Consider the following 16,807-nt stretch of genomic DNA (forward strand, 5'->3'; position numbering starts at 1 on the left):
CCAGCCCACACTTTACCTGCGCCGGTAGCCGTTCCAGCCCAGGACCCCCGGCCACGAGACCCCGCCCCCTGCCCTAGCCTCACGCAGGCGCAGAGCCTCCTATCACTGCTGGCCACGCTTCCGCTTTCCTCCCGCACCCTGGTCTCTCCTGGGCGGTCCCCTCCTCTAGCCACGCCCTCATTTAAAGGGCCAGAAACACACCGTCTCAGCCCAGGGAGTTACCCGGTGATTTACATCTTTGGGAACGGGAGGATGGAAGTATCAGAGGAGGAGTGCAGACCAATAAATAGCAGCCCCTGATCTAAGAGGAACCCTCTTCCAGCCCTATGTGAATGAATTTAGTCTTTAAGAAAATGAACCTACTATCTTCAGCGATGCCAGAAAGGCAATTGATTCCCAGACTTTGGGAGTTTGCAACCAGTAATTTTTTCTTTCTTTCTTAAAGAGGAACATAGAATTGCCGGTTTTTATTTTTCCAAATAAGGACAGTAAACACACACATACACACTAAAAACCAACTATTATTTTCTAATTTATGAACATTGCTTGGCAAAAAATACATCTTAACACCAAAATTATAGGAGACACACACTCTCAAATAAAAAATATATTTTAAATGGGTAAAAATATATACTGATTTCTCTCATTCCTTCTGAAGATGACAATTTTCAGGACAAACTCTTTTAGAGGCTCCACTCTGGATGGAAAAATTAAAAAAATTAAAATTAAAAAAAAGGCCACACGCTAACCTGACAAGCTCAGAGAAGGCCTGCATGGCAGTCTTACAAACTCAAAGGCCTAAAGTAACCGCAAAGGATGGTCTGAAATTAAAACTTTAACCAAAAACAGTTAAAGTGGTAGTCATGTCCTAGGCCAGTATCTTCCCTGACCAAGGTCAATCTTTACCTTAACTGAGCCTGTTGTCTTTTTGCATCTAAGATAGCAGACCTGTGGAATGTCAGGGTAACTTGTAACTTCCCTTTCTCTGGACCCCTCGGGGGCACAACCAAATGCCCCTGGGCGCCAGGATGGAGACCATAAATTCCTTCATTGTTATTGTTATCTTGTTAATTGTTGACTGTTAACTATCCCGTACCTACCTAAGTAAAAGAAGTATGTGTCTATCATTTTAATTTTTATCCAATCCCAGGGACCCCCCTCCCTTTGCTTTCTCCTGCCTCCCTAATCTATCACCAATTAATCTATCACCAATGGATTTCATGTAACCCACTTACATTTCCTCCACGTTTGATTGTAATGTATAAAACAAGGTGGAAAACTGCCATTTTCCAGAGTATTATCCCAATCCGTTGAGATTCTACTTCCCGGCAATTGTCAACAGTTTGGCTCAAATAAACTCACAAAAATTCTTTACAGGTTTGAATGTTTTTATGTTAACACCACCAAAGATAACATTGGCCCCGTGGAGCCTACGATCAAGAAAATAGAAGGATGAAGAACACCACAACGTGCTCCTGGAAGGAGATATAGAAAATATTCCACTGGGCAGACATTTGCTGAGCATCAGCCAGGTTCCCTACACTTCTGGGCCTTTGAAGGACCCAAAGGTGTGTGAGACACAGCCTTGCCCTCTGGGTACTCTTTGTCTATGAACTCAGTGTACAGACATAGCCATTCACATAAGGCAGAGTGTTCTGAGTGGTATAAGAAAGGTATAACACCATCATTTTAGGATCACAGATAAGGGGAAAAGGTGGAATACTTAGGGAGGAGGTGATGTCTTATTAGGGCCTTGAAGGATTTCAGTAGACAGAAAGCAGGGAGAATGCCTAGCTGGGGAACAGTGGTATCAAGGCAGTACGGTAGTCCTCCTTAGCCTGACACCGAGATAGTACTGAACCTTACATGTACACATTTTGTTTTTCTCCTATATATACATACTTATGGTAAAAATTTATAAATTAGTCACAGTAAGAGATTAACAACAATAACTAGAAATACAAGAAAACAATTATAAAGTATACTGTAATGAAAGTTATGTGAATGTGGTCTCTCTCTCTCTAAATACCTTATTGTGCTGTGTTCACCTTTTCACTTAAAGGAAGCAGTTTAAGGCTTCTATTTGGCATGTTCAAATTGCCAGCATCATTATTTTAACATTTTGGGGCTATAATTAAGTAAAATAAGGGTTAAAAACACACACTCTGTAATACCAAGACAGTCAATCTGATAACCCAGATGGCTACTAAGCGACTAACAGGCAGTCGTTTATACAGTGTGGATACGCTGGAAAAAAGAATGATTCACTTCCGGGGGGAGCTGGACAGAGAGCAATTTTATCATCCTACTCAGAATAGTATGCAATTTAAAATTTATGAATTGTTTATTTCTGAAACTTTTCATTTAATATTTTTGGACCATGGTTGCCCTCAGGTAACTGAAACTGCAGATAAGGGGGGATTACTCTACAAAGCAAGATTAGGGACTACCTGCTGGCCTGTGTGGCTGTGGCATGGACAGTGGCTCTCAAACTTCTTTGATCATCACTCACAGTAGCAAATACATTTCACCTATGTCCTGGTATATATACACATATTGTGTGTGTATGTGTGTATATCTGAGACAGTAATTGTTTTTAGTACATATGTGCAATGCAACTTGGTATTTTCTATTCTGGTTATTCTTTTTTTTTTTTTCAAATCAAAACACATTTTAATGAGTGACATCATTCTACATATTTACAAATCTCTTAAACGTGAGGCTTGATAGAAGATTCTCATTGTCATAGTATCACATCATGTAGTCTGGAAAATTCTGCATGCTCATGACAGAACGATGGTGAAAAAAAGGAGATAATCCCTTAATATTACTATGAAAATATTATGTGTTGGGGTCCAACCCCAGCAGGTCCAGGGGTTCCCCATAGGTGTGGATGGAGTAGGCAAAGAAGGAATGACACGGAGGCAGCATTCAGGTGATCATCATAGTTGGGTTCCTCAGCCAGGTTCTGTTACCAGGTTCTCCAGGTTCTGTTGCCAGGTTCTCCAGCCAGGTTCTCATCTCTAGCCAGGATCTCCAACCAAGTTCTGGTCAGGATCTCCAGCCAAGTTCTGGTGCCATGTTCTCTCACTAGGTTCTCCAGGTTCTCCAGCCAGGTTCAGTCGCCAGGTTCTGTCTAGGTTCTCCAGCCAAGTTCTGTAGCCAGGTTCTGTCCAGGATCTTTTGCCATGTTCTCTTGCTAGGTTCTATCTCTAGGTTCTGTCTAGGATCTCCAGCCAAGTCCTGTCTCTAGGTTCTGTCTCTAGGTTCTGTATCTAGGTTCTGTCTAGGATCTCCAGCCAAGTCCTGTCTCTAGGTTCTGTCTCTAGGTTCTTCAGCCAGGTTCTCTTGCTAGGTTCTGTTTCTAGGTTCTGTCTCGCTCTAGGTTCTGTCTCTAGGTTCTGTTTTCTGCTGTCTTGTTACATCTGTATTTATACCAGTTGATTTTAACCCTATCAATTTCTATTCCAAAGGTTAGGGTGTTTCTTATCTCCATTCCTGGGAGTAAAGATTATGTAGCTTAAGCGTGATTGTTCGTAGTTAAAGTGATTAACTACCCGCCTGGCACTTAGTTAAGGGGTTTCACTCCCTCCCTAACTTCAGGGGAAAATCCCCACCTGGGGAAACAACCTTTCTCAGAGAGGTGACCTTGGCCAAAACACATAGCGGCAAGAAGGGAAGCAAAAATATTAAGAACAGTATTCCATATACGCCAGGTCCCTCGAAACATGCTGTGCAGATGTTTCTTCTCTGCAGCGACCGCGCCAAGCAGCAAGGATGGACCGGCTCCCGGCAATTATGGGCTATATTTTGCTTAGATTTGACTTGAGTTCAATGGCTGAGACTAAGCAAAGGTTGGGACTGAGATTCCTGAAGGACTAGCTGAGCTCCAAGGAATAGGAATCTTGTTTGCCTAGAAATAGCCCTGGTGAAGACACTACCATTCCTGCAGGGTGTAGAGGTGTTGCTTTATGAGCCTCTTCTGCGCGGGCCGCGCGCGCCCCCCCCCCCCCCCCCCACCCAATTCTGGTTATTCTTATGCTAGTTACTAAATTGATTTCATGACTCACCAATGCATAGCAACCCATAGTTTGAAAACACTGGTGTGGAGTGAGGTAGAGGTACATTGGCATCTATGGTTGGAAAGGCTGAGTCTAGTCCAGGAGGACATTGAATGCCAAGCTGGGGGCAGGGGGTCCCACTTGCCTGGTAAGAGACTTTGGAGGTTCTTAAGCAGAGGAGTGGCATGACTATACCCATAATAACTGTGCAAAGTAAATCTGAGACCTGTGGATGGATGTTGTTGGGAAGTGATTCCAACTCACAATCAGGAATGTTAGAGGGTGGTCTCAGCTGATATACTATGCTTTATAGAGATGTTTACATTAATTAAAAATATTGTATGCTTATAGAAAACTTGGCAAAATCAGTAAATGTAAAGAGTAAAACAGAAATGACTCACATTTCAGAAAAAAAACACTCATGGTTTTGCCTTTGTGTCTTTTACTTTGCATATTTACATTTTTGACGTAATAGAGCTATATAGAATAGAGTCCTATATCCTAATTTTTTTCTTTTTGTTCAATGTTATATTTTGAACACTATTCGCAGTTATTAAAATTGTTCACAAGTATCATTTGTAATGGCTACATAATTTTAGATAATGTTTCTTTTCTTTTTTTGGACATATAAGGTATTTTGTATTTCTTCACTGTTAACAAGAATATTGCCATGAATATTCTTATACTAAAATTTTTGCCCACGTTTTAAAATTATTTCCTTAGGATAGAAACCTGTAAGTGAAATTACTTATTCAAAGGCTTTGAAAACGTTTAAGTCTGTGAATACCTGCCAAATAGCTTTCCAGAAAGGTCAGGCCAGTTTCCGTTCTCACCAGAAGTGCTCGAGGGTGCTCATCACACATACCCACCCACATTTATTTTATCTTTTAAAAAAGCTTTGCCAGTTTGATAGAGGAAATTGCCTCTCATTTTAATTTGTATTGGATTATTAGTGGAGTGGAATATCTTTATCAATTTATTTTTATAAATTGATAAAGTTATTCTGGAAATGCAGTTTTACTGCCTATGTTTGCATTTGTGATTGGCAAGCAGTACTAACTGAACTGTTGCACACTTATGAGAAAAAAACACAGGGAGGGATTTAAAAAAATAAATAATGTGGTCACACCACATTATAGCCAAATTATATTGTGGTGTACCGTACAAACAAAGTTTAGTGAGAGAATTGAGTCATCACAGGTATGTGGTTAAATAGGTCTGTGCCATTGCAGTCAGTAAAATATTCATGCTGAGCAGAGCGATTTGGTTTCAGCAAAATATCATTACTTATATTAAATCAACATTGTAAATTTTACTTTCCTCATTTGGTAGTTTTGTTTGTATTTAATTTATAAGTTTGTTTTGGTTTTACAAATGCATAAAATCTATATATATAAAAGCCCAATATGCAAAATGTCCCCTCGGGAGTTCGATGGACTGGGAGTTCAATCACTCACTATGATGTGTGCTGACCACCAGGGGGCGGCAGGGAACGAAGGAAGGCCCTGGCCAGCAGCTGCTGCTAGGGACTCTAACCATGCACGAATTTCGTGCACTAGGCCTCTAGTATTTAATAAAGGAGTCTTTTCTTTTGGTTTGTGTCTGCACATTTACACATATGCATATATATGTATGAAAAATTATTAAAAATTTTAATCCAACTCTAGAAATACGTGAGAATTTTTTTCCCTTACAAGGAACCTTAATATTATTTAAGTTTGAGAAACATTGATACAGGAGGTTTCTTAAAGTTTCATTTGTAATTATCTAAAGGCAGGCATTACGTTTTTTGTTTTTTTTTATAAAGGTAAGAGTGGTGTCAGCTTACATAGTATTGGAATTTTTCTATACAGAATATTGTTATGATTTTCTTTCCTTTGGAAAGAGCACCAAAAGCTAAACTATGTTTAGGGTTCAGACAGTGTGTTTTGGCTTAAAATAAACCATTCGTCAAAGTTAACTTTGTGCAGGTCAGTAAGACCCAGACAAAAAAATGTTTGCATTGATTAAACTTGTCTTTTTAAAGTAAGACAAAACAGTTGAGCAGAAAGCAATTAAAATGAAACTTCTGTGAAGTGGATTTAGGAAAAATTAAACTCATGAGAAAAATGTCACATGTGCAATGTAGGCGCCTTTCGGTACGGGAATCAGTGAAGACTGGCTGCTCTGATGGCCAGGAGTTAGAGGGGAGCATCACCCAAGGGCTGCTGCAGTTGGAGGATGTCCTGATACCCAACCCTACTCCTCCAGCTCTCCCGGGACAGGATTATATATAAAATTATATATGCATATAATTTTAATATAAATAAATGTCCAGACACTGCTGTTGACATTGCATTCAGAGTAAGACACATCTATTCTGAAGGAAAAAATGTGTGATACCTGGGAACAAGGGACAGAGACCAAGAGATGAATAGTTGTGTCATTTCTCTTTTGCTTACAATCACAAAATAAATTAGCCTCTTTTCTTTCTTTCTTTTTTCTTTCTTTTTTTTTTTTTTGTTTTCTCTTTTCTGTTTTTAAAAAGAAACCTGGTCCACAGGTTCTTAATAGAGTCAAAGTAACCAAGTGGTTGGAGAGAAGTGAAATTGGTTATCTGTAAGTTGCTCAAACGAGACCCAATGTCATTCTCAGGTTCCCTCTGTGATAAACACCTGGCTCACTCCTTTGCCTTCTTTGGGGCTTTGCTCAGATGCCACTGCATTAGCCATGGCAATAAATACTAGGTAGGTGGGGGAGGGGCACCCTCCTCCATCTAGGTATCAGGGACCCAGGTTCTTTCCATCTGGTAATACTCTCAGCTGAACACATGGCCTCCAAGTTCTCCAAGGCAGGGAGATGGAAATGGCCCACTAGCTCTGAACTGCCTTGGCCTGAAAGTGACATGTGCCCCTTCTGCTCACAATCCATTGGCCAGCACCAGCCACCTGGTCCTGCTTTACTGCAACAGAGGCTAGGAAGTGTAGGGGAGCGCTCGGATATCTGGGAGCACATGTTGCCTCCTCCTCAGTCACCTCCTTGGGTTCCCCCCTAACCACCCTACTTTCCCCTCAGACACTCTCGCCACTCTTTTAGACTTTATTTTTCTCTATAGTACTTATTACTGTCTAACATACTACATATTTTACTTATTTATCTGTTAAGTTTCTGTCTTCTCCACTAGTACATATGTACCATAAGAGCTGAGGTTTTTGTCTGCTTCATTTATGGTTTTATCCCCAGCATCTAAAACAGTATGTAGTATATGGCGGGAGCTCCATAATTTTTTTAATTAAATACATGAATGAATTCTGTATGTGGAAGGGGTATTACATACACTGACTTGAGATGCTTCCCAAGGAATAAAGACCACCCCCCCACACACATACTTTACAACATACATAAGCATGTGCTGAGTGCCTACTATGTGCCAGGCGCTATGCTTGGTGCCAGAAACACAGTTAAAAGAAACGGTCTCTGACCCTTAGCCAGAAAGAAACAGTAAAAAAAAAAATGCAGTATTTATTGAAATCCAAAATAGAAATAAATTATTGGCAGCTTGAAAGGCCAAATCTGCCCTGGCCAGTGTGGCTCAGTTGGGTGAACATCATCTCATGCACTCAAAGGTTGTGGGTTCAATTCCCGGTCAGGGCACATGCCCAGGTTGTGGGTTCATTCCCCAGTTCCCATTGATGTTTTTCTCACTCTCACTCTCACTCTCCTTTCCACTCTCTTTCAAATCAATACAAACGTGTGTGTGTGTGTGTGTGTGTGTGTATTTTAAAGGCCAAATCTTCTGACCATTAGCAAGGAGCTGATTTTATATTCAAACATTACCAGAATAGCAATAACAAAAAGAAGCCAGGGGTAGGAGGGTATAAGCAGGGGACTCAGGAATCATAAATTGTTTCCCAAAGTCATAAAATAAATAAGATAGATCTATATTCTCTACCATTTTGTATTCTTGACAATAGGTTACCTTTCACTTTTTTATTTACCCATTCATTCTAGTGTCGTGCCATATCCCCCTTCCCCTCAGCCTTAGAATACATAGCAGCCCATGTGCACTTAGTTGAAAGAAACCTGGAAGATCTCACCATTTTAACGCATTTTCCTCCTGGTAAGTTCACAGTTCCAGAAATGACATCATTTGAAATCTGCCTGGAGTATTTTGTCTTCCAGACCAATGCCTCCTTTACCCCTGAAAGCAAATAAGCACAGCATTTACCAGCCGTTTAAACTGAGGACTGGCATCATGGGAACCTTGCCAGAACTTCACAGCCAAAAGAGGTTGGAGTGGAAAGTCCAGAGATGGGACCTGGGCTAGAAAGGCAGGCACTGAAGAGGATTGGGCATTAGATAAGGGGAAGAGCAAGGAAAGAGTAGAGAAGATACAGAAACAATAAGGGCCTCAAAGGCAAATTTGGACCATTTTACCATTTTGCCTGGAGATAGCCTGACTTTCATAAAAGGACACACACTACCTCTTTAACACACACACACACACACACACACACACACACAAGACTTGGGCTCAGCTGAGAATGAGAGAAAATTCAAAATAATCATGATGTTTCATTGTGTCAGGACCCAGACTCCTTCTATATTGTTCTCCATGAAGGGAATCAATCCCCAAGTCTATCTAATGGTCCAAAACTCTGCTCCAAACATCACATCCACCTTCCAATTGGCAAGGAAGAAAAGAGGAAGAAAGAAGGTATATTAGTCATCTATTGTTGTGTAACTACTCTAAAAATGAGAGGCTTAAAGCTGAAACATGTATTATCTTATAATTTCTGTGGGTCAGGAATCCAAGTGTGGTTTAATTGGGTCCTTTGGCTCAGGGTCTCTTACAGATCTGCAACCAAGGTGTTGGCCCAGGCTGTAGACATCTCCAGGCTCCAACTGGGAAGGATCTGCTTCCAATATCACTCATGTGGTTATTGGCAGGATCTGCTTCCCTGCAGGCTTTCAGGCTGAGGGTTTCAGTTCCTCACTGCTTGTTGGCCAGAAGTGCCCTCAGTTCCTTGTCACGTGGGCTTCTCCATAAGGCAGCTCACAACATGGTAGCTTGCTTCATCCAAGCAGGCAAGTAAAAAGAGCCATCAAGAATGTGAGCAAGATGGAAGTTACAGTCTTTTGTAAGCCGATCTTGGAAGTGATCATTTTTTGCTACATTCTACTTGTTCGATGCACTAGCTCCAGCCCACACTCAAGGAGAGAGGATTACACAAAAGTGTGACTTCTAGAAAGTCGGATCACTGTGGTTCTTTTAGAAGCTGTCAGCAAAGAAGGTTCTTGCCCACTCCCTTCCAAGACTCTTTCCTGATATTGTCTAACACCACTCCTGCCCATATCTAGCTGCAAGGGAAGCTGGGAAATATATCTTTATTCTGGGTGACTATTAGCCTAGCTAAAAATTAGGGATTTGATCCTGAAGAGAAAACAACATTTTGGAGAGTAGATAGCTTTGTTGTTCTATGAACCAGCCCCACGCATGGAGGAGGAGGAGAAATATGGCTGGGTAGAGTTATAGAATTCGAGGTCAAATCCTACCTCTGCCACACCCTATGCTGAATGAATTATTTAACCTCATTGTGTCTCATTTGTATGTGTAGGATAAATGAAATGATCTATGTGAAACACCCTGCACATGGTAGGCTCTTAGTAAATATCTGCTAAATATGTTTTAGAGGTAGTTTAACATCCCAGAAACATTTGAACCAGGATCTGACAGCCTACCAGCTGGCGCTGTGACTCCATGCCATTCACCTCATCTCTTTGGGCACTAGTTTCTTGTCGACAAAAGTCAGTACCAACACCTGCCCTGCCTATCTTATCAGGTTGCTATAAAGATAAACGTGTTCTAATTTTTCAATGTTTTTTTTTTTTTTAAACTTGAAATGTCATGCAAACTTAATGTGGCATTAGTGGCCACCAGGTGGCAGTGGGAGGCAATGGGCTTGGGTTATGGCCCATGGCCACCAGATGGTGCTGGCATTCAGCAGATAACACCCTGGCTTTTCTGGGACCTTTGCAAGAGAGCTGAAGGGCTCTTGGAGATGGCCAATGCAACCCTTCATCCTACAGACAAGGGAAAGGAGACCAAGGGAGGGTGTGGATGGGGGTGTCACTCAGCAGTGAGGCCTGGAATCCACATTTCCTGACTCACAGCCTGAGGGGGCTCTGATCCCTACCCAGTAATGATGTTCTCACATTCTCTCTAGACTTGCACTGGAGACCAAAGGTGTCCTGACTTCTTGTTCATAGATCTACCAGATTTTAAAAGCCTGAAAAATGTCCACAAATATTATCTGTCTCTCTGGCTGTGTAGCATAGTCATTAAGAACATGATTTCTGAGTCAGACAGACATTAATTTATAACTGTATAGCGTGCTCCTCATTGTAAAGTTAGGATAATAATTTCTACCTGAATATGAAGTTAAACAAAATGAAGTATGTGAAAATAATGGATAGCATTAATTAGTACACACCAGTTGAAGAAGTTTACATGTATTTAATTCATTTAATTCTTACCATCACCTATGTGATATCTACTATTATTAAATCCATTTTACACAGGAAGAAATTGAAGCATAGAAAAGTTATAACTTGCTCACACTCATAACTAGTAGGTGGAAGAGTTCAGATTTGAACCTGTCTGTAGATCCTATACCCTTAATCATATTTATTACTAATTGTTTGACAGAGAGTAAATGCCTAATAAATGGCAGATATGGATCCATAGGAGCCACACTGAAGATTCCAGCTTGAGGGACAAGGGTTTGGAATGAGCAATATAACCACAATGCACCGACACATTCAGAGTGCTGGGAGGAACACACAGTTGGAAGAAAAATGTGAGGTACACAGGTTAATAAAACAATGATAACCAATAAAAATTATTTTTAAAAAGATAACTGAGACATAACATCTGGGCTTTAGACTTTAGAGACAGAGAGAACAGGATTTTAATTCTGTTCCTGCCTCTTGCTGGACCTTGGGCAAGTTGTCTAACATCTTGTAGCATCAGTCTCCTTATCTAAAAACTAATGCACAGTTTAAAAACGTACACAGTAGGGCAGATACATGATTATTACAATTCTTATTACTCAAGAAACATATGAGCTGGTTGAAAGAGATTTAAGATATAAAGACACTGTTCCTCCCCTCCAGGTACTTATATAGAGGAGGTGATGTACTTTCACAGCATTCGGAAGGAGGTATCTTAGGAGAGGCGAAACATGCAGTGGTCATTAGAGGAGGGCAAGGTTTTTTCTAGCAGTGACAACTGGAGAAGTTTTCGTGAATATGATAATTAAGATTAGCCTTGAAGGGTGCACAGAAGGTGAGAAAAGCGTTCCTTAACTTTATTGCAAAGGTAAGGGGGTGAGGAAGGTTTGGGGAATAGTAAGCTGTCTAGCTGGAAATGTAAGGCAGGCTTGAGAGTATGGCAGCAGAGCAGGAGGGGAATTTCTGGTTAGACTTGGCACATGAAACATATGCACTTGACTCTGTTCCTACAATGACAGTAAAGTAATAAAAGTGTAAACCCACAAGGGCTGTAGTAACAAGAGAAAAGACAATAGCTTATGGAAGACGTCAAAAAATTTTGGAAGATGAATAGTAGTTGGATGAGTATTAACTGACTTGGTAAAGAAAACAAAAGCTGCCTACACAGTGGGTGGAGAAGCTTTCAAGAAGGAAGCCAATCTACACTAATAAAAGACAAACATGCAAATTGACCATACCTTCCCTACACCTTAAGCCACGCCCACCTGCCAATCAGAGCAACTATATGCAAATTAACCCAACCAAGATGGCGGCTGGCAGCCACAGAGCTGGAGCAAGCAGGAGGCTTGGTTGCCCCAATGATGGAGGAAGCCAAGCTTCCTGCTTGCCACGGCGGCTCTGAGCTCCATTCAAAGCAACAAAGTTTCAATTATAGAAGGTAAATAAACCCCAGATACCTGCTTTCAGCCGGCTGTGGAGCTGGAGTGGGCAGGAGGCTTCCCTCCCACCTGCCCTGGCTGGCTCTGAGCTCCTCTCAAGGCTACAAAGTTTCAATTATAGAAGGTAAATAAATCCCAGAATAAAAAAAAAAAAGAACAAAAGGAGAGGCTGGGAGCTCCCGTCGCCAGGGGGCTTGGCCAGCCTCAAAATGGCCCTCAGCCCCTCACCCAGACTGGCCAGGCACCCCAGTGGACCCCCCACCCTAAAGGGGGTGTGGCCAGCCTGTAAACAGCCATTAGCTCCTCGCCCAGGCTGGCCAAACCTCCATGGGGTGAGGGTCCCCACTGGGGGGGGGGGGCCTTGACCAGCCTGCAAACAACCATCAGCCCCTCACCCAGGCTGGCCAGGCACCCCAGCGGGACCCCCACCCTGATCCAGGACACCTTTCAGGGCAAACCAGCCGGCCCCCACCCATGCACCAGGCCTCTATCCTATATAATAAAAGGGTAACATGCAAACTGACCCTAACAGCAGAACGACTGGAAATGACTGGTCACTATGACACACACTGACCACCAGGGGGCAGACGCTCAATGCAGGAGCTGCCCCCTCGTGGTCAGTGCGCCCCCACAGGGGGAGCTCTGCTCAGCCACAAGCCAGGCTGACTACTGCCAGTACAGCAATGGTGGTGGGAGCCTCTCCCACCTCCTCAGCAGCACTAAGGATGTCTGACTGCAGCTTAGGCCTGCTCCCTGCTGGCAAGTGGACATCCCCCGAGGGCTGCCGGGCTGCCAGAGGGATGTCTGACTGCCAGCATGGGCCCAATCCCCCAGGGAGTGGGCCTAAGCCAGCAGGTGGTCATCCCCCAAGGGGTCCCAGACTGCAAGAGGGCATAGGCCGGGCTGAGGGCCCCCCCAGGGCACAAATTTTTGTGCACAGGGCCTCTAGTTTGATATAAAAAAAACAAAACACAAAAAAACAGGAACAACAAAACCAGAAACACTGAGAAATTAAAGGCAGCAAGTAATGTTGAAGCTGATAGAATGGAGTTGGGCTGAAAACATGAGGATGAGCTGAAAGTGTGGTTCCTCTTTCCCAGCCCTTGGAGCCAGATGGCTTTCTCTCTCCCACTCAGCAAAATGCAAGCAGGATTCCGAGCATCAGCTTCCTCATCTAAACTCTGAAGCTGATACTCTACCTTGCCGAATTACTGTGTTAGAAGCCAGTGTGGTTAAAATGTAAATCAGTTAATACTTTCTTGTAAGTCAGAGAACACAGGAGGTATTCTTTGGAGAGGCTGAAGGAGAGGGACCCTGGACTTTGGAAAGACACCAGGCAAAGCAGATGGAAGCGGTAAGGCACCACACAAAAAACAGGGATTAAGAGAAAGTTTCCGTCCTGAACAATGTGATCACCACCTCTTCCCCTGTTGGGCTCCCAGAATGCTGGGAGGAAGAGGCTGAGGAGATGTCTGCTGGGCAAACCAACTGCTTCAAGAGAAAGACTTCCTGATACTGGCATTTGTGGGAGTCCCCAGTAAAAGATCAGCTTCCTGCTAGATAATCCTCGGACAAAGTCCACCACTGAGCCAGCCCTGTGGACAGACATAGAGATTTCAATGAGCTCAGGAGAAACAGACAATTCAAGAAGAAAAGAAGTATTTTTAACAACATAAGTAATATCCTCATAGGGAAAGGAAACCATTGCACCCATAAAACAAGGTCAGGGTGCTATAGAAAAAAGAATCTTTGGAAGTAAGAAAAGGGCTCTTGGAAACAAAAATAGCTAAAAATTTTGAAGTGTATAGATTTGAAAGAAAAAAAATTGAGGAAATCTCCCAAAAGTAAAACATTAAAGAATTTTTTAAAAAGACAGAAAAAAGAAAAAAAACAAGGACATTAAAGAATTATTCCAGAAGGCTCAATACTAGGACAACAGGAGTTCCAGAAAGAGGAGACTGAGAAAAGTTTGGGGAATAATTGCTAAAGAAATAATTTTTAAAATTTCCAGGATAGTTTTTAAAAAGTCTTATTAAGGCACACTGTTTCAGACATCAGAAATCAAGAGCAGATCCTCAAAGCTTTTAGAAAGAAAAACTGGGCCATATACAAAGGATTGGGGTTCAAAATGCATCACACTTCTCAAAAACAATGCCGAATGGGCATGAGGGATTTTATTGGGGTGATGAAATATTCTAAAACTGTTTTGTGATGATGGTTATAGAACTAGCTAAATTTAGCAAAAATCATTCAGTTGTACACTTGAAATGGGTGAATTTTATAAATTCAAATACCTCAATAATGTTGGAAAAAGAATTCCTAAAATACTATATAAACATTTCAAATACAAAAGTGTATAAACATATCATAAAACAGCTAGTAAAACAATCCATGTGTAAATATTAAAAATACCATTCAAATAAGTAACTATGTAAAGAAAAACAAATAAAAGCAATACTGATGGAAACTAGGAGATAAGAGAGGAATTTCTCCCAAATTCTGAAAGAAAATCATTTTATATCTGGAATTCTCTAGCCAGTTAAACTGTCAATAAAACATGAACAAAGTTATTGCAGGCATGCTGGGTTTCAAAAAATTTGTCTCTAATGTACCCATTCTCATACATACTAAAAGATGTAATAAGGAATAAACCAAGAAAGAAGACATGGGACCCAAAAAAAGGGGGCGATTCCAATGCAGTGGAAAGACTAAAGAACATTCCAGAAGGATATTGAAGGAAGCCCCAGGATGACAGTTGTGCAGCAAACCAGGAAAGCAACCAATCCAGACCAGTGAAGGAAAACATCGGGCTTCAGGAGTGAAATTTCCAAGAAAATCATAAGTATAGATAACCTGATTTATTTAACTATAGAGAGAGAATTCTAGCCTACAAGAGAGCTTGGGGATTAGTGATAAGTGTATAGAAAACTAAGCAAAGAAAATAAAGAAGTAATTATTAACTTATGGGGAAAATGTTATTTAAAAGAAATGTAATCATAGTTTATTATGTCACTCAACTGTGAACAATATTGGCATAGTCATAATAATGTAAATGCAGAATGTTGATTTAACTAAAGCCATGCTTCAACAATGTTGAGAGAATGTGTGTGTGTGTGTGTGTGTGTGTGTGTGTGTGTTGTCTGTGAGTGTTCTGGGAAAGGGACTGTAAGAGAGATACATCCTCATCTTCCTATGGAAGTTGCTTAGTTTGCATTTCCCTGGAGGCAGACCCTGAGACAAGGATTTTCTGGCAAGTACAGTTTATTTGAGAAGTGCTAGGTACAGTGATAGAGAAGTGGGGGAGTGATATAGAAAAGGGAAACAACCAGTAAGAATTGTGGGATTACACCAGACACCACTGTGGGTGATCAGAGCTTCATCCCACTAGGAAAACTCTGGAAAATGAGGCAAAACACATGCTGCAGAATTATTCCACCTGAGAGAGAGGCAGCTGAGGTATTTACACATCAACTCCCGCGTCATTAGTTGAGGACTGCTAGGGTTGAGGGATATGGCATGTTCTTTTCCTGGAATGTCAGGCTGCTGTGTGAGGGCAGAGCCCCAAAGCCTTCAGGTAGAGATGCAGACCCTGGCATTGGAAGTGAAGAAAGGAAAGGGATTCAGGTGGGGCATTTACAGCATCTGAGATAGAAGTCAATAGATAATGTCTAAAATATAAAAATCTAAAGTTATAACGCAAGCATTTTCCTCCTTTACAAAAATAGAGGTATATACCACAAGAAATAGCAATAAAATAAAATAAAATAAATGATGAAAGCAATTACCTCTGAGAAGTAAGACTCAGAGGTGGGGAGAAATGAAGCAGAGAGCAATTTGTTTCATTATACACTTAGTAGGACTACTGAGCTTTTAAAACATTATATTGTATTAGTTTAATAAAAATTAAGAATATATTTACCAAGGCATGAACAGGTCAGAGCAAAGGAAGATAGGGTCATGATCTCAAGGTAGAGAAGACCAGACTCCAGCCTCAATCTTGATTTCAGAACTGTTCCTCATTGGGGTTTCTGGGAGCACCAGGTGACAGCAGAAGGATGACCATCCTGGGGCCTTTGCCCTTGGGTGGTCTGCCCAATGACTCCTGTACGATCTAGGGGACAGGGAGAAGGGGGCTGCCACTTACAGGCATTGTGAGAGCAGGTTTGGGAGGAGCAGGAGCTGAGGTCACTTTGGGGCATGTTGAGATGGGATAGTGAGGAGGACCCCTGGGGGAGATAGCCGATGGGCAGCTCAGGAGGGGGAGGTGGGTCTTCAGGAGTTTCTGGAAATTTTCAGCCAGATAATAGCAGGGGATCAATGGAGATCATCAGCGAGACAGTCAAGTCGGGGGAGCTTGGGGGCAGAATGATGAGGACACATTTGAAGGTGAGACAGAGGAGAGAGAGTAGATAAGAAGACTTGGTGATAGAAGTGTGAAGAGAAGTGTGAGGTCAGGGATCAGATTTCAAGAGCCCTAGTCCTCAGTGTTCGAAGCCGCTGTCCTGTCATTGGGAGGATGAGATGCCTTTTAGCCTGCACTCTGGTAGTAAAACCTCTGCCCCAGGAGGCAGGGGACCTCACTTCTGCTCCTCTTTTCCCCTGGGCAAGTTACTTATCTCCTTTGAACTCAGTTCCTACATCAGCATAATTGGACTGATAATCACAGTCAACTGTAACACAGGTACAGTTATACGTTTGAAACACAGAAATGCTTCCAGACTGCTTGGTAATAAGCCACTTCCCCCAGTCCTTCAAATCTGTCCCCTCTCTGCTCCCACCTGCCTGGTCCCTACTGTGGAACTGCTCCCACCCCCA

At 42.0% G+C, this 16,807-nt stretch overlaps 1 protein-coding gene across 2 annotated transcripts in view; it reads right to left on the reverse strand.

The window, feature by feature from the left end:
• VPS8 (VPS8 subunit of CORVET complex) overlaps nt 1–85 on the reverse strand; it is a 245,328-nt gene extending 245,243 nt beyond the window's left edge. For both annotated transcript variants that reach the window (XM_070406658.1, XM_070406657.1), the window contains exon 1: nt 17–85. The gene's annotated coding sequence lies outside the window, so the exon portion shown is untranslated. The remainder of the gene's footprint in view (nt 1–16) is intronic.
• Between the last annotated feature and the right edge of the window lie 16,722 nt (nt 86–16,807).

The sequence above is a fragment of the Myotis yumanensis genome, unplaced genomic scaffold, assembly GCF_028538775.1.
Source record: "Myotis yumanensis isolate MYYU_CA2020_CCGP unplaced genomic scaffold, mMyoYum1.0.hap1 SCAF_2, whole genome shotgun sequence".
In the NCBI taxonomy this organism is placed as follows: Eukaryota; Metazoa; Chordata; class Mammalia; order Chiroptera; family Vespertilionidae; genus Myotis; species Myotis yumanensis.